The sequence below is a fragment of the Schistocerca cancellata genome, chromosome 3, assembly GCF_023864275.1.
Source record: "Schistocerca cancellata isolate TAMUIC-IGC-003103 chromosome 3, iqSchCanc2.1, whole genome shotgun sequence".
In the NCBI taxonomy this organism is placed as follows: Eukaryota; Metazoa; Arthropoda; class Insecta; order Orthoptera; family Acrididae; genus Schistocerca; species Schistocerca cancellata.
Window position 1 is genome coordinate 833,074,985 of NC_064628.1, and position 18,875 is coordinate 833,093,859.

The 18,875-nt window shown below is 44.3% G+C and overlaps 1 protein-coding gene across 4 annotated transcripts in view; it reads left to right on the top strand.

The window, feature by feature from the left end:
• Nucleotides 1-18,875, top strand: part of LOC126175883 (uncharacterized) — a 930,852-nt gene that overhangs the window by 895,440 nt on the left and 16,537 nt on the right. The gene's annotated exons all lie outside the window — the stretch shown is intronic.

Consider the following 18,875-nt stretch of genomic DNA (forward strand, 5'->3'; position numbering starts at 1 on the left):
TTAACTGATCACTCAACTTCAGTGTCCAGGTTCGATGGGCGACGAACTTTGTAGCTCTTGCAGCTAGCGCCACAAATCCGACCGTGCGTGCACGCCGCCAGTAGCCTCGGACTGATCTCGCGCCGCGGAGACATCCTCGTTGCTCTGTCCCAACCGACCGACTGCCACACACACCACCACACGGAAATATAGAGATCACACCAAAAATGGTACAGCAGTACTAGTATCGATAAGCGCTGCTGCTGCCAATGACGGTGGCAAGTCAGCAACTCCTTATGGAAATTACTCAGGGAGAAATAAGACGCCACTCGTTTGTGACAAATGCCAAAGAACAAACGGCATCAACGAGAGCCGGCTACGGCTCAACATCTACTCTTACTACGTATGCCTCCAGACTTGACTTGCGTGGCATTCTTTTTATGGGGGTATCTGAAAGACCATTTTTATATCCTTCTTTTGCTGAAAATGATTCCAGAACTCAAAATGCGCATTTTTAATTCCGTCGTGGTGGTGACTCGTATATACTTCAGAATGCACGTTGTGAAAAGGATTACCGCTTAGATGTTGTCCGTGTGACTAAGGGGAGTTATATACCACATATAAAACATGTAAAAGTTTTTAAAATTCCTTTTACATTATCTGTACGTCTTATCGGTGTATCGCTGTGCATTAAATAGCCATGTCTTTTGTAATCACTATCTTCATTTCAAATTGTCGTGCATGAGATTGTAATTAAAAAAATAAAAATTCAAATGATGCAATATTTGCACGTTTTTAAAATTATTAGAAAAAAGTATCAAAAAAGACCATTGTACACTACACATTTTAGCCGGCCCGAGTGGCCGAGCGGTTCTAGGCGCTACAGTCTGGAGCCGCGCGGCCGCTACGGTAGCAGGTTCGAATCCTGCCTCGGGCATGGATGTGTGTGATGTCCTTAGGTTAGTTAGGTTTAAGTAGTTCTAAGTTCTAGGGATTGATGACCTCACATGTTAAGCCCCATAGTGCTCAGAGCCATTTGAAGCATTTTGAACTACACATTTTTAGTTATCCTTTACAATAAAATGAAACAATTCACAGTAGAATAGCGGATAAGCGCAGGAATAAATTTTTGTGACAAACTAACGGAGACGTCGCTAAGTATGGCGTGTCTGCCGGCTACGCAGTGGTGTCGTAGCAGAGTGTCAACACAAGAGAGCTGAAGTACAAAGAAGCTGGGAACTCCTTTGATCAGACTCTGCAAGAGGGATTCCAAGAAAAACTGATTCAGCACTTTGACGACAGTGCAGGGAAAGAAGAACGCTCTACCGTAACGTGGCTGAATGTAGTCACTTAAAGATGTCGTAAGTACTCGTTTTATGGTACAGACATCCTCAAAGGAATGCTCTGAGACCCCGAGTTTAAATTATAGTGCAGCGGAGAGCTTTGACAAGCTCAGAAAGCGAGAACACATTCAGTGTGGGAGATCATGTCATGGCCTGATATAAACCCTTTGTCCTCCTCAAGCTCATTCTCAGAATTAGGCCACTCCATCTGTATTACGGATATCGGTGGAAGACCAGATCTGTTAACTTGCAGAATGCTCTGGCAAATTCAACAAGTATCTACAAGCTGCCACCAGCTTGGAATCCACTGCTGCAAATCAAAAAAAAAAAAAAAAAAAAATGGTTTAAATGGCTCCGAGCACTATGAGACTTAACATCTGAGGTCATCAGTCCCCTAGACTTAGAATTACGTAAACCTAACTAACCTAAGGACATCACATACATCCAAGCCCAAGGAAGGATTCTAACCTGTGACTGTAGCAGCAGACCAGTTCCGGACTGAAGCGCCTAGAACCGCTCGGCCACAACGGCCGGCTGCTGCAAATCCACCGCCGTCTGGCTGTGGAGGGGACTTCTGACCTATAAGCCGCAGTCCTACTGGTCATAACAGTAATTGAAGATGGCGGCCAGGCGTATCTCCTGTGACTGAAGATCCGATCTGCAAGTTGTTCAACTTAGGCGCGGGGCGCCTGTGTCGCAATTACTGGGGTAGTACTGGTACCATCCTTACCAGCTGTATGCTGGGACCACCACTCCGATTGTCCTCCGTTCTGCTGCTGGGTCCTCCGACTACACATCTCGACAACCGACAACAGGGGCATGCGGATTTCTGGGGCCGAGCTTAAGTGCAGCTTCACTCATCGAGAGCGCTGACACTCTGACGGAAGGTGTACTGAAAACTGCGCCCATTGAAATTCGCGCCCAGTGAAATTTGCGCCCAGAAAGGGCCGAGGAAGAGTCCACTAATCCTCTTGCCCGGCAGTTAAAAGAGCTGAAGGAGGCTACCTAGAGGTTTCCCGGCTCACATTGTTGTCAAGCCATACTAACAGAACGCTGCGGACTGAGGTCAATGTTAAGAGTGCACAAGCAGTCAATATACGTTGCAAAACCACGGAACATATATGAGATCCTGTTTCAGATCCTAATCGTTTGATTAAAACTTCAGAAACGAAACTTTCCACGATTATACAAAAGTCATTTGACAATTTTTATGACATTCCTTGCACAAATTTTGCGACTAAGAAGATATTTTCTGAAACTGTTACCAATTTTACTACGCCGCTAAGACTGTTTTTCCGTTTTTATGTTTCGATAGCGGTATGCAAGAGAGTTTTTTCTTGTCAGAAGTTAACTTAATAAAGAATTATCTTCAGTCCTCTACGAGTAAGGCACGAGTGTCTAATTTAGCAGTTAGTCACTAGAAAACTGGCTAGCTAAAGAATTCGATATTGATGGGGTAATTTCAAAATTTTCAGACGAAGAGAAATGAAGAAATTCTAAACTACGCACCTGTCACCTGCCACCAAAGACATCTTCGGTTAGTTGTTCTGCTTTCTTAATAATTGGTTAACTGTGTGTGTTTTGTTAATGCGCTTTACTTATTCGTTTTCATCCATAAAAGCTGTTTGAGAGGTAGATAACATGGTACTTCAATTAAATAATCACGTGTATGAAGGAACTCCCCCACACAGATGTTGGCATTTTATGCTTTTGTGAGGTTCGCAAGTTTTTTGGTGTGTGTGTGTGTGTGTGTGTGTGTGTGTGTGTGGGAGGGGGGAGGGTTGACAAATTACATCTGCACCGGGTACCAAACTAGCTAGCTACGCCACGGCCACAGCGTAAACGTCAGTCTGAACCTGAGTACAGTACTGGATTGTAGGTAACCAAACAGGGAATTCTCTGTGCAGTTATATACATGTTCGATATTGATCACAGCAAATATGGCCAAGACTTTCAATAATATTTAAATAGTTCACGAATCATAGCTTTACGTCATTAAAGTGTGTATAATGTGTTGTCGAAGCTTTATGAAATGAATGACAAGTTCACTCACAGAAACAAAGTTTACATTCCACTCATATGTTTAATTTTAGCTCAGTGCATCTCCACTCATCGTCATAACAACCTAGCGGAGACAAATTTTGCTTTCGGGGCTTTACGTCGCGTCGACTCTTATTATCGTTAGAGATTTTGCATTCGTACGCATGCGAATTTGTTGTCACACTTCTTCATTATCTTTGTATTCATGATTAAATCCTAGATCTTCCACTTTTCCCCAAAGAGACTTTTCATGTGGAACTAACATCCATACACTTCGGCTGTTGGTAGTACAACTTCAATCGCAGGAATCGCCGCTGATTCGAAACCTGTGGTCGTTCCATTCTGGAATATTTCCCACCAAATTTCGGAAAAGATGATGGATGTATGTGTCTTTTTTTTGTTGAGCAATATTGCAAAAGCATCTCGATATATGTTTGTCTCTTTATTTGTACTCCCAAAGTCCGCGTGAATGGTGTATACTTGCAAAAACTCTTTGCTACAGCACCTGAATGTTCCACGCATAAAGAAGTCCTGTTTATAACTTAGAACCTCTCTCCTTGCTCTTACGCTAAAAGCTGTTATCCTAACATTTTGTCACTTAACAGAAAACTGCTGCCATCATTGACAGTCACCTCAGCCTTGAGGTCAATTTCTTCCTAGCCGCGCGGGATTAGCCGAGCGGTCTAGGGCGCTGCAGTCATGGACTTCACGGCTGGTCCCGGCGGAGGTTCGAGTCCTCCCTCGGGCATGGGTGTGTGTGTTCGTACTTAGGATAATTTAGATTAAGTAGTGTGTAAGCTTAGGGACTGATGACCTTACCAGTTAAATGCCATAAGATTTCACACACATTTGAACATTTTTTTATTCTTCTGTCCCTCTCATTTTCCTATGATTTTGTCCACTGATGGTATAAAGTTCCTTTATTTTCTTACTGCTGTGGCATTTCAGTGACAAAATGATATCCTCGATTATGCAGGCATCCCAGCTCCTACGAATACATTTCTTCCTTTCGTGCTCTCTTCTTCGCCTCGTTCAAGTCCTCCTTTCAACTGAGCGTCATCCGGAGTTCCACATTGATGCTCGAGCGACGAAGGCATCGTCGAACCCTTAGTTTTAATCATTACTCAGCAAAGGTTTGCTTTCTGTCTTGAACAGCGCCACTCCACAGTCCCTTCTTCTTTCGTTCTCTTTCTATTTAAGAATAACCTTCATAGTGACAACCTAGCTTACCGTGAATGGTCGTTGAAACTTACACACCGGAACTATTGCGATAGAAATACACAAGTCACACGATGTCAACTCTAGTACGCCGAGAGCGATACTAGGGCTGAATTCGGCTACAATGGTGGAGGAGGTCTATCGGGCGCAGTTCGGTCTAGTCTAGGGAGCAGCTGGTTTAGAATAATCAAGACGGTCCGGGTGCAAGGATTATTTGTGACACAAAGGGAGCAGGTAGTGGGCGCAGATTTGTAGGCAATGCCAGGTACCTGTGATGAGCAAGTTCCTCGCCGAGCACTGACACACCACCTCTCCCTTCCAAGTAGTGTTGCCCCAGCACAGTCGCTGATAGGCAGCGCCGGAAAGAAGACTGAGCGGTCGTAAAACCCTCGCCAATAAATGAGTGTTAATTGAATGGTGTTTCATTAGCGCCCCGCCACTCTACGGGATCACTCACTCCTGCTCTTTGCTACAACGTGATCCTGGCTCGGTACATAACAGAATCTTTAAAAAAATATGCATTACATAGTAGAGAGCAGTGGCGGATGGTGAGTTTACATTATGGGTTTTCACAAATTTTTAGATTGCGATAAATAAGAGAGTGTGAAATTAATAGTATTGCTGTGTAACAGTTATGCTTGTCAACGTATTTATACAAGCGCAGCCACTGCCAATAAAATAATAATAATAATACGCATAACTTGTCTGAAAAAAGGAAAAATTGGTTTTATGGAATTTTTTTGTTTTTTCATAATTAAGTACAAGAGCGAAATAATGTTTGACCTTTCGCTACTCTTCGTTTGCATTTTTGTGTAAGTGGGGGTTTTCCTCCTTTTTTAGTTTTCACGGCAAATGTACAAGATTCCTAACACTTGTGTTACTTAATGAATTAGCTCATGGGCTGAAAGACCTTCTCACGTCGTACCCACACAACTTACGCTTATTACATTCTTCTTTGTTAAATGTTCGCTTGTAGTCACGCTTATTTAATTTCGTCACTTTCTCAGTCGACGGTTCTGGTCTGAGACGCGTTAGTTTCTTTGCGGCTAACTTTTTGTGATATTTTTTTTCGTTAGCACTTAAACCGTATTCAACAGAGTTTATGTTGACACTGCACATGAAAGTCGATTCCTACACAGTAAACAACCAACTGCAAAAACAAAAACTTCTGTTTCTGGAAAGGATTGAATTTTAGTTGAGTTATCTATCAACAAGGTCGCTTGACTAGAATACAAATGAGGCGCTGAGAGCCGTCACGGCCAAAGCACTCCGTCTTCGACGTCTACAGTTAAGTGCACATCAGGGAAATCAGTGAGACAGCATTTCGTGAATGTTCAGATACACGTACAATGTGGGCCTACGGTACAGATAAAGCTGACCCACCATAAGATCAACAGCTGTCAGAAGCATGAATAAATGTTACCATCTCACAATCGACGATGGTGTACTTTATGATTCTCAGCGTCCCAAATGGATTCCTGTATGAAAATATCAGAATCCTACAAAATAGGTTTTTCTACCACTAAGAGGGTTGAAACTTAAATAGTGGCAACTACTTATTCACAACCGACAAAAAAGAGTTACATGTTTGCACCTGTTACTGTCCTTCAAAGTAGTCACCAGCGTTGTGTAAAACCCGTTGCCAGCGATGTGGAAGGCGTAGTATACCGTTAGCAGAGTCTGTTCTGTTGATGGTGCGAATGGGGCGTTCTAATGTTTTCGTGTACGACTGTGGTGCTGTTATCCTAACGCGTTACGTTCCTGCACAGCAGACCGTCAATGCACAGTATTACTGTTCGTTTTTGGAGCATCACCTGCCACCAGCTTTGCGAAAAAAGCGCCGACAATTTCTGCGCAACCCACTCATCATTTTGCACGACAATGCGAAGGCGCATACAACGAAAGCTGTGGCTGCTCTGTTCGGTCGATGGGACTGGGAAGTACTGTACCGTCCACCAATCTTAAGTCCTCGTGACTTTGATTTGATCCCGAAGAGGAAGGAACTACTTCGTGGCATTCGATTCAGAACTGTTCCAGAGATTCGACAGGCAGTAGACGGCTGGACGGTGAAGTTAAAGCCGCACCGAGCGGCGCGGAATGGCGCGCTTCTATTCTTTGTGCCTCATATGAACAGCAGCGGCGCGAGAATACGTAACGAATAGTGTATGTAAGACATTGCGCAATATCCGAGAAAAGCGACCGAAAGTCTTTTGGATGTGATAATAATTTCCTTGTTAGGTGTGGAAGAAGACTATAAATTTCTATACAATATTTTGCTGAAACTTCCTGGCAGATTAAAACTGTGTGCGCGACCGAGACTCGAACTCGGGACCTTTGCCTTTCGCGGGCAAGTGCTCTACCATCTGAGTTACCGAAGCACGACTCACGCCCGGTACTCACAGCTTTACTTCTGCCAGTATCTCGTCTCCTACCTTCCAAACTTTACAGAAGCTCTCCTGGAAGGTAGGAGACGAGATACTGGCAGAAGTAAAGCTGTGAGTACCGGGCGTGAATCGTGCTTCGGTAACTCAGATGGTAGAGCACTTGCCCGCGAAAGGCAAAGGTTCCGCGTTCGAGTCTCGGTCGGGCACACAGTTTTAATCTGCCAGGAAGTTTCATATCAGCGCACACTCCGCTGCAGAGTGAAAATCTCATTCTGGAAACATCCCCCAGGCTTTGGCTAAGCCATGTCTCCGCAGTATCCTTTCTTTCAGGAGTGCTAGTTCTGCTAGGTTCGCAGGAGAGCTTCTGTAAAGTTTGGAAGGTAGGAGACGAATTACTGGCAGAAGTAAAGCTGTGAGTACCGGGCGTGAGTCGTGCTTCGGTAGCTCAGGCTCAGGGACTGGTTGTTGTGTTGCCCTAATCATCATCTTTGCCGGCACGGTAGCTCAGCGTGTTCGGTCAGAGAGCCGGTTGGCCTCTGTAATAAAAAACTGAGTGGAAGGCTCAACCACCGAACTTAAACAGCACGTCTTGCGACGTCCGCAACGATCAAACACACCGATCAATTACGAACAAAATGAAAAAAAAGATGGTAGAGCACTTGTCCGCGAAAGGCAAAGGTCCCGAGTTCGAGTCTCAGTCGGGCGCACAGTTTTAATCTGCCAGGAAGTTTCATATCAGCGCACACTCCGCTGCAGAGTGAAAATCTCATTCTGGGAATATTTTGCCGTCTATAAGGCACACTTCCTTCTTCGAAAAATCTGCCTTCCAAATTCTGGTGCGTCTTATACTCGAAATTAATATAAAAATGTCCAGTATTTCTTTTAAAATTCCCACTAGTCTAAAAAATGGCCACATATTCGATGCCGCGTGATAGCTCTCCCTGTCTGGCACGACTGGATTCAACTTGCAGTGACGAACATGAGTTGCGGGCATTCACGCTGTCTCTCTCCCGCCCCGCCATCACAATCCAAGAACACTGTCTTGCCTACGATGCGTCATTGCAGTCTAAGGCGCCACTGAATTTCAGTTGGAAGTGATTTGTCTTGTCAGTAACACTAAAATATATTTATTAGGAGCTAGTTTCGTAATGAAAAAAAAAAAAAACTAAAAGATATTCATGTGATGTGGGCTATAGATTGAAAGTAACAGCATATGCGATTGGCGGGCTAGTAAAGAAGAACTGAAAAAAAAGAGGAAGATTAAATGTTCAAATAGAGGACTGAATACAAAATGGCCAAAACTGGAATATGACGTATAGAAATTGATTCAAGGACACCGTCAAAATGACATTGGAATTAATACAAAAATTATTCAAGCACACGATCGTAGCTAGCACTACAGTGAAACTTACCAGACTTTAAGGGTGGAGTTGGTTGATACTATAGGTTTATGATTCGTCATGGACTTTGCAAGCGAACCAAAACCAAAATATCTAAGAAAATCCCACAAAAGTATGAAGAGAAAATATTATCTTTCTATCACTTTGTTGTTCAACATCGAAAGAAACCAGTGTGGAACTAGACAAATAGCAAGTATGTACGAAACTCCTCTGACATTTGATGTGGCGAGTAACAGCACTTTTGCGATGAAAGGTGCTAAAAGGGCAACTATAAAAAGATATTGACACGAAGAAATGCACTACAATGTTGTCCTTTCATGTTGGGCTGACGGTACTTATTCAAATGATCATTTTGAGACGGAAAACAATGAGGAAACCTTATGAAATACCGCCAGGTGTTGTACACGTACGTAACAAGGATTTGATGGACGAGAGTGGTATGAAATATTGGATTAAGAGAGTGTAGGGGAGGAGGAAAAGTGTTTTATTGAAGAAGAGCTCTCTTCCTGTGCTAGATCAGTTTAGTAGTCATTTGAAGAGTTCCGTGAAAGAGAAATTGAGACAACGAAGTACAGAGGTTACTGTTATTCCGGACTTAGTTCGCAGTTGCAACTTCCTGACGTCCTGATAAAAAAAACTATTTAAAGTGTATATGAGAGAGGAATGGAACAAATGGATCAAAACCAACATGACTAAAGGTAGAAGGGAGCTTTAAAACGACCTACAATCATACAAATATGTCAGTGGATAGAACAGTCATGGTGTAGGGTGAGAGGAGACGTTACTGTTCAATCTTTCAAGAAATGCGGCATAAGCAACGCTCTCGAAGGCAGTAAAAAATTACAATGAAGAACATCTTATATGTGAAGAGGACAACGATGATGACGAAGAGGAAGAAGAAGAAAGTTCAGGTGGCGATTTTCAGGAATTTTGAAGATCGGTACGGTTTTATAAACTACGAATGTCTTTTCAGTCTGGTTTTGCAATCTAATTATAAAAATTGTAAAAATGTTATTTAAAAAGATCTTAAAAATTAAGGTGCTTCATATAGTACGTAACGTCTTACAGTTCGTAAAAGACGCTAAGTGTACGTTGGTGACCTTCGAAAGAACAGCGATGGTGGGATTTTTACACCGCCAGATTCAGCAACAAAACTGGAAACAAAGACCTTTACCACACCAGACCAAAATACACTCCTGGAAATGGAAAAAAGAACACATTGACACCGGTGTGTCAGACCCACCATACTTGCTCCGGACACTGCGAGAGGGCTGTACAAGCAATGATCACACGCACGGCACAGCGGACACACCAGGAACCGCGGTGTTGGCCGTCGAATGGCGCTAGCTGCGCAGCATTTGTGCACCGCCGCCGTCAGTGTCAGCCAGTTTGCCGTGGCATACGGAGCTCCATCGCAGTCTTTAACACTGGTAGCATGCCGCGACAGCGTGGACGTGAACCGTATGTGCAGTTGACGGACTTTGAGCGAGGGCGTATAGTGGGCATGCGGGAGGCCGGGTGGACGTACCGCCGAATTGCTCAACACGTGGGGCGTGAGGTCTCCACAGTACATCGATGTTGTCGCCAGTGGTCAGCGGAAGGTGCACGTGCCCGTCGACCTGGGACCGGACCGCAGCGACGCACGGATACACGCCAAGACCGTAGGATCCTACGCAGTGCCGTAGGGGACCGCACCGCCACTTCCCAGCAAATTAGGGACACTGTTGCTCCTGGGGTATCGGCGAGGACCATTCGCAACCGTCTCCATGAAGCTGGGCTAATGTCCCGCACACCGGTAGGCCGTCCTCCGCTCACGCCCCAACATCGTGCAGCCCGCCTCCAGTGGTGTCGCGACAGGCGTGAATGGAGGGACGAATGGAGACGTGTCGTCTTCAGCGATGAGAGTCGCTTCTGCCTTGGTGCCAATGATGGTCGTATGCGTGTTTGCGGCCGTGCAGGTGAGCGCCACAATCAGGACTGCATACGACCGAGCCACACAGGGCCAACACCCGGCATCATGGTGTGGGGAGCGATCTCCTACACTGGCCGTACACCACTGGTGATCGTCGAGGGGACACTGAATAGTGCTCGGTACATCCAAACCGTCATCGAACCCATCGTTCTACCATTCCTAGACCGGCAAGGGAACTTGCTCTTCCAACAGGACAATGCACGTCCGCATGTATCCCGTGCCACCCAACGTGCTCTAGAAGGTGTAAGTCAACTACCCTGGCCACCAAGATCTCCGGATCTTTCCCCCTTTGAGCATGTTTGGGACTGGATGAAGCGTCGTCTCACGCGGTCTGCACGTCCAGCACGAACGCTGGTCCAGCGTAGGTGCCAGGTGGAAATGGCATGGCAAGCCGTTCCACAGGACTACATCCAGCATCTCTACGATCGTCTCCATGGGAGAATAGCAGCGTGCATTGCTGCGAAAGGTGGATATACACTGTACTAGTGCCGACATTGTGCATGCTCTGTTGCCTGTGTCTATGTGCCTGTGGTTCTGTCAGTGTGATCATGTGATATATCTGACCCCAGGAATGTGTCAATAAAGTTTCCCCTTCCTGGGACAATGAATTCACGGTGTTCTTATTTCAATTTCCAGGAGTGTAATTACCATCCACGAGAGTTCAGCTGTCTCACGTGATTATTGGAGACTAAGTTTTCCATTAAAAACCATTTTATGAGACCTTAGTTTGGCAGACAATTAAATAACCAAACCAAAAAACTATATGGTTACAGACATGGTAGAACCGGAAGAGTTTCATAAAACAACTTTGGAATATCGTGCCGAAAAAACAGGATTTACTGTCGCAAGATCTGTCTAGTCAGGAACATGTAGAGAACGTGATTCTCTCCGCTCGTATCTCGCACAATTTTCTCAGAGACGATACAGTGTTGTTTGACATTGAAGAGGCTGAAGAGATACGGTCACCAGACCTTCCTTACACAGAAGGCAATTTAGTAAACAATGCTACCTAGGCACGGGATAGATTCAAAAGATTATTTCAGTTCCCTGCAAGGTAGTTTGGTGTGGCAAAACCACTCGGTAAATAGGGAACGTCTCCGATGAGAAAAGAAAGTAAGAAAATAAGCATTTAGTTATAAAAAATAAAGACATAATCGTCCGCCGGCCGGGGTGATCGAGCGGTTCTAGGCGCTACAGTCTGGAACCGCGCGACCGCTGCGGTCGCAGGTTCGAATCCTGCCTCGGGCATGGATGTGTGTAATGTCCTTAGGTTTGTCAGGTTTAAGTAGTTCTAAGTTCTAGGGGACTGATGACCTCAGAAGTTAAGTCCCATAGTGCTCAGAGCCATTTTTGAACGATAATCGTCCGTTTCACAAAATTAAAGAAATGTAATTGGCAGGTATTCGTACGTTCTGTTTATTCAAGTTCCTTGGGTTGTCTGCAAACGTTGCTTTTCCTGGTATTTTTCACATAATGTTCATTTTGAAGATGATATCGTATGATTCTGGTTATCCACTTATAAAAATGTTCAAATGTGTGTGATATCTTATGGGACTTAAGTGATAAGGCCATTAGTCCCTAAGCTTACACACTACTTAACCTAAATTTTCCTAAGGATAAACACACACACCCATACCCGAGGGAGGACTCGAACCTCCGCCGGGATCAGTCGCACAGTCCATGACTGCAGCGCCCCAGACCGCTCGGCTAATCCCGCGCGGCTATCCACTTATACATGCAATTAACCTTACCTCGTCTAACGTCAAAAGAGCTACCAATATGACGTACAGTGTCGCGACACTTGCTATAAAGCACCAGCGACAACGGAACTGTGCGACGCTGCACGGCGCGCCATAGTTCGTCAGTTGGTCAACTTTGCCGCGAAGTTATGCTGCCGGGTAGTGCGTTCTGACACATACAAACAATATTTGATCGCGTCGTGTCGCACAGTTCTGTTTCGGGCTATAGACTGAAAGTTCTGCTGCAGTGCGGTTCCGCTCAGTGCCGTCTTATCTTGAAAGCATGACCGGGCAGAACGCTGTCTGTGGCGTAGAGCGACGGCTCGCTCAAATGCTCGTTACTGCATCGTTCGAGGCCCAGGAGAAAGCAGGCCTTCGCGTGTACGTCATAGCACGTGACACTGCAGGTTTTACGAATGCCAGCAGCCGTTTCCGGCGCAGAGCGAGTAACTATTCCAGAAAAGTTTAATAATTCTTGACTGCATGTTGAAATACATGTAAGCTTTTGATAGCACACTAGAAATTTAAGACTATTAGTGGGTACGTTTTCAATTACTGAGGTGTGCGTACTGTAAGACCTTCAGTACACACACCATCAGATTATTTGACTTGTCGCTCTAACGAAGTAGGCGAGTGTCAGCCATATGTCTCGTGGTCTTATCGTGGCGTGTTTATCTTCTGCCGTTAGGTCAGAAGATAGAAATGCCACTTGCACGCTTAGAGTAGCAGATTGACGGTGACCAACTTTAAACAGAACTTGATTAATTTTCACACACATTTATTAAAATAATAACAAGCATAAAAATTACTTAACTGGGTTCTGGATGCTATTTACAATTGACAATCTGAAGTTCCTTTGGTGTTGGTACGTTAATTTTATTCTCACATATATCTCTGATACTTGACGAAAGTGTCTATACATTTATTTTCATGGCTATGTAGAGAAATATGGTAATCTTATTAGGCGCAGACTGAAACATGACTATAGACTGGTACATACAAATGTAGAACTCGTACAGACTGGTACAGACTAATGCAGACTGGTGCAGACAAATTCAGACTGACTAATCGGAGGTCTGTACACTCGTTATAATACCTCGCGCGTTCATGTATCACTGCGCGAGTGTGATCCGCGAGGAGAAAAGGTTCTACGTTAGCAGCAATCTCATTGGCTGCGTTACATATTAATACGCGGATCGGCGGAAGCAGAATTTGGTCCGTCTGTATGGCAGCGCCATCTCGTATTGCGGAGTCGGACGAGCGCTGCGCCTGCGCTGTTGTGCTTAGCGGGGAGCGCTCTAGTGGGAAAGTTGTGTACGCGCTGACTACGCGGAACTATGTACACAACAATTACATATTCATTTCCCGCGAGCCCTGCACGGGGCCGAGCTTTCGCAAAGTGTGGCGGAAGCCAACTAGTGTGACGTCACAAGTTCGTTGGCCCCGTGCATCGTTGAGACATCGCATCGCACGCCGCGGACGCCTGCCTACTACTGCGGCACACAGTCAGGTACCTCGGAATACAGATCCGCCACAACAGCAGGCGGCCGTGTGCACCTGTTGGCTCATTTAAGTACTGTGTTCTCATACTGCTTGCAGAGATAGCAGAGGCGGGAGGCACTTCCGTCGCATCGCACCACGCATCCGAGCTGCTAACGAGATGTCGGCCGCTTGCACAGTGCGACAGCTGACGCAGCGACAGCAGTCGCTACGGCCGACCTCTCTTGCCTACGTGGCGTCCTCTGCCACTGTGTGCCTCGAACACACGTGGCGGCCTCAGCCGCAACGCCAGGCCGCGTTCTGTCTGGCCAGGCCTGAAAGTTCAGGCGGACTAGCACGGCGCCTCCAACTCTGGACCTAGGCGTGCAAGTGGCGGTCTGATGATCACGACGGATGCTCTGGGTTGGGGGGTGGAACACCAAGTCGACAGTCTGGTTATGGCCATGAACTGGAACTTGCCTGGTAGCTTGTTAGGTGCGTATAAATAACGCGCAGGCGTCTATTCGTTTGGCTGTCTGGCGGCAATGGAACGCAGCGCTGGTTGGCGCATCGTTCCGTTGACAGATCTTCACGAGAGCCTTACCGCATGTTGACGAAAGTCGGTGTTCACAACGGCACTGCAAGGTTCGTCAGACATATGAATGGGTAGATTTTCATAAATGTCGATATACAGGGTGAGTCACCTAACGTTACCGCTGGATATACTTCGTAAACCACATCAAATACTGACGAACCGATTCCACAGACCGAACGTGAGGAGAGGGGCTAGTGTAATTGGTTACTACAAACCATACAAAATGCACGGAAGTATGTTTTTTAACACAAACCTACGTTTTTTTTTAAATGGAACCCCGTTAGTTTTTTTAGCACATCTGAACATATAAACAAATACGTAATCAGTGCCGTTTGTTGCATTGTAAAATGTTAATTACATCCGGAGATATTGTAACCTAAAGTTGACGCTTGAGTACCACTCCTCCGCTGTTCGATCGTGTGTATCGGAGAGCACCGAATTACGTAGGGATCCAAAGGGAACGGTGATGGACCTTAGGTACAGAAGAGACTGGAACAGCACATTATGTCCACATGCTAACACATCTTTTTCACTGACGCACATGTACATTACCATGAGGGGTGAGGTACACGTACACACGTGGTGTCCGTTTTCAATTACGGAGTGGAATAGAGTGTGTCCCGACATGTCAGGCCAATAGATGTTCAATGTGGTGGCCATCATTTGCTGCACACAATTGCAATCTCTGGCGTAATGAATCTCGCACACGCCGCAGTACATATGGTGTAATGTCGCCGCAGGCTGCCACAATACGTTGTTTCATATCCTCTGGGGTTGTAGGCACATCACGGTACACATTCTCCTTTAACGTACCCCACAGAAAGAAGTCCAGAGGTGTAAGATCAGGAGAACGGGCTGGCCAATTTATGCGTCCTCCACGTCCTATGAAACGCCCGTCGAACATCCTGCCAAGGGTCAGCCTAGTATTAATTGCGGAATGTGCAGGTGCACCATCATGCTGATACCACATACGTCGACGCGTTTCGAGTGAGACATTTTCGAGCAACGTTGGCAGATCATTCTGTAGAAACGCGATGTATGTTGCAGTGCTCTCCGATACACACGATCGAACAACGGATGAGTGGTACTCAAGCGTCAACTTTAGGTTACAATATCTCCGGATGTAATTAACATTTTACAATGCGACAAACGGCACTGATTACGTATTTGTTTATATGTTCAGATGTGCTAACAAAACTAACGTGGTTCCATTTAAAAAAAGTAGGTTTGTGTTAAAAAACATACTTTCGTGAATTTTTGTATGGTTTGCATTAAACAGTTACACTAGCCCCTCTCCTCACGTTCGGTCTGTGGAATCGGTTCGTCAGTATTTGATGTGGTTTACGAAATATATCCAGCGGTAACGTTAGGTGACTCACCCTGTATATTTTATCGATGTTTATCGAAGACATCGACAATATCGAGACAAAATATCCATCTTTCGAAATAACGAAATTTTGGCCTATCAAAATGGTTCAAATGGCTCTGAGCACTATGGCACTTAACATCTGACGTCATCAGTCCCCTAGAACTTAGAACTACTTAAACCTAACCTAAGGACATCACACACATCCATGCCCGAGGCAGGATTCGAACCTGCGACCGTAGCGGTCGCGCGGTTCCAGACTGAAGCGCCTAGAACCGCCTGGGCACACCGGCAGGCTTTCGGCCCATCCCTACCCAAGAAAAGTCTTCGGAATGAAACACTTCTGACATGTTTTTTGGGCATTAAATATTGTACTTACCATAAAAATTTCATACAAGACTCGGTTGTCCATTAAATGCCAGTCTGGTAATGGGTGTGGATCTTGTGCCGAGTCAACGTTACTTTTACAGTGACCTATGTTTTCTCGATCCAGGCGCTCAGGGGATAAGGAGTGCGCACATTCTGCCTGACAGTTTTTAGCGGGGAGTGGTAATTTCCACCATTCTCATACAGTGGTGGTGACAACCGTGTTCGTTTTGCGCCTCCTACTTGTTAGTTGCAACGGTAGAAAAGACACACGGAAGTAACAAACTTTCATAAATATCCAGTGTAGAAACATTCATGTTTAAATCTGGTGGCCATTTGTAATACTGAGTGTGAAATTAAATTAAGGCTATTTTAATATATTTCTTGTTGTACTGCAAAGATGACAACTATAGCGCCAATGAGTCAAATAAAGGCACACAAAAATTTTACTTTCTATACTCAGTATTCAATATCGATTAGTCGCTATATCAATAATTTAGCAGCGTGTACTATATATCGTAACACAATTTTCTTTCTCTCCACTGGTTAATGTTTGAAGGGGCCGCCACCTTTGAAGCTAACATGCTAACTGATGTTTTACATTTTCCGCGTATTACGAAAATATACAGCATTACACCGCACTAAAGATTCCACCTAAACCTGTTATTCAGAGATTGGTTTATTATGCTACAGTGGCGACTTCGGTGTATGAAGGTTTTACGAATGATGTTAAAATACATAATTTACATGTTGAAAGTAGAAGTTCCTATTCTATGGTGCATGGATAAAACTTGTGTAATTAAATATTATTTAATTATTGAAAAGTAGGTTTGTGGTTTCACAATAGCTCACTTTATTCTAAAAACAGTGAAAATTAATTAATTATTTACATAATCACATTCTAGTACTGCAAACTTCACTGCTTTTTGAACACATACTCAGAGGATTTGAGAAAGGTCTTAACAAGATTTCTCGTGACAGTTTTATTTCAAACTGCGTATAGCTTTTAATTTAAAAAAAAAAATCAGCTATATTACAGTGTCTTTTAGTGCACTTGCTCGAAGATATCTCTAAAATTCGGTACGGAATACATAAAAATTTCGGAGTATGGGTGGAAAAGTGAAAATATTAGCTTTTAAAAGTATTTTGGGCATTGTAAACAGCATCCCACATATCACATAAAACTTTGTAACTATACTTCTTACAGGGCGGTACAGGCATAACCAATGAAAAGATGTAATAACCAGATGTCAAATATCAAAGTGTCACTTGTCTTACTGGAGCCAGAACTAAATCATTAATGTGAATCGAATTTTTTAACAGAGCTCAAATCAGACCTCTGCAAGTGCTCGAAATCTGTTTTGCTGAATTCAATGAACCTCCGATGACTGTCATTCAGTATTCGTGTGAAAGAAACATAGAGTTTAGAATAAGATGCTCTGAACACCTAAAGCACAGTAAAGTGGAAACACATACGTTCACCACATTTGCAAATCCCTTCATGTAACAGAACCAACAGCCTACTGGCGTGAAAACGGCAGTAAGCAGTAATAATAATTTGTAGGCAGTTAATGTCCACCTCCAACAACCCAAAAAGATCCACTACAGTAACTTTAATCATAAGTTACGCCGTTCTTGTCACTTGAAGAAATTACTTTTCGAGGTTATAACTCACACCTAAAATTTCTGATAAGGATTTTGCCTACTTGTGGTTACCAGTAACCCGAAATTTCAGTCCGTAGGTTCAGAATCATATCCCTATTATGATATTTTTCATCCTCGGGATGCAACAAACTCTTCTTTATTAAACTTATCAGATTCTCACAGTCCATGTTTGGTGTCGTGTCGTCCAATATGACCGAAAAAAAAAACTGATATGAATTTTCACCGAGTGCCGTCCGAAATCTTTACATTGGGGCAGTGAGATCGACTACATTGTGGCCGCGCACATACTGGCGTACTGATTAGAAAAGATCGGCCGTCTTCGACCGATGTCGATCGTCGACCGAAAGCACCGATTCGGTTCCACTGTGACCCCAGCGTAACGTGCGAAGTATTTTGCCGTTCGGCTGTGTCGTCAGATGCGTACCTTCGGGACGGTAAGCGGACCACTCTGTCCCGAATTTCCTACTCGTCGCGACACTTTCATCCTTCTCGAACTTGCATAATACTTTATATCCTCATTAGTATACCGTTTGATCGCTGTAGCTACCTATTGCTCTGCAATTTGTAGCTCCTTTCTCCACTTTTATGTGCTTAGCTCAAACACTGATGCAGCGCAAATTACAGAACCAAGAGCAGCTGCAGCATCCAAAATTCAGTCGATAAAAAAGTTGCACTACCGAAGATACAGGTGTATGATGAAACATAGTAAAAGCCCAAAAATGTGCCCTGTATTATTTTAAACTTTACATGAAAGTGGCTGTTTGATGTACTTTTTCTAGTAATTCATTCCTCGGCCATAGAACTCAACCTCATTCAACATGGATAAATTAATACATTCCTGCATGTTTCTTAGTTTCATGCTATTTGTAAACTCGTTGTCGTCTTGGGTGATTTGTCTTCTAGTTCTTCGCGGGCGACAGGTTTTCCTTGTAGTCTCTGGTGGAGATATTGTGCAAACACAAGAGAAATTAAAATACCGACCTACCAAAACTGATCCATTTGAGGCCGATCCTTCCGATGTTAAATGTGCATTGTTTCGAAATAGTAGCTCCTTTTTGACACAGGTGACGTCATCTTGGGTGGACATCCGTCACAGGTGGCCGTTTACTTCCATGTGTCATGCAGTGCTGCAACACTTATGCTCTAATTTTATCATGTCTCCATTACGTTTTCCCTAGAGGAAACTGATTGCTTGAACCAAAACATCTCTTTTGTGTAGAAAAGGACAAAATAATTGTTTGCTAATTGTATTGATGCAAGGGAACTGACAACTTTAAACATAAGGTCGGGCAACTACATTAAGTAATTTATAGAAGCTCACGAACAGCA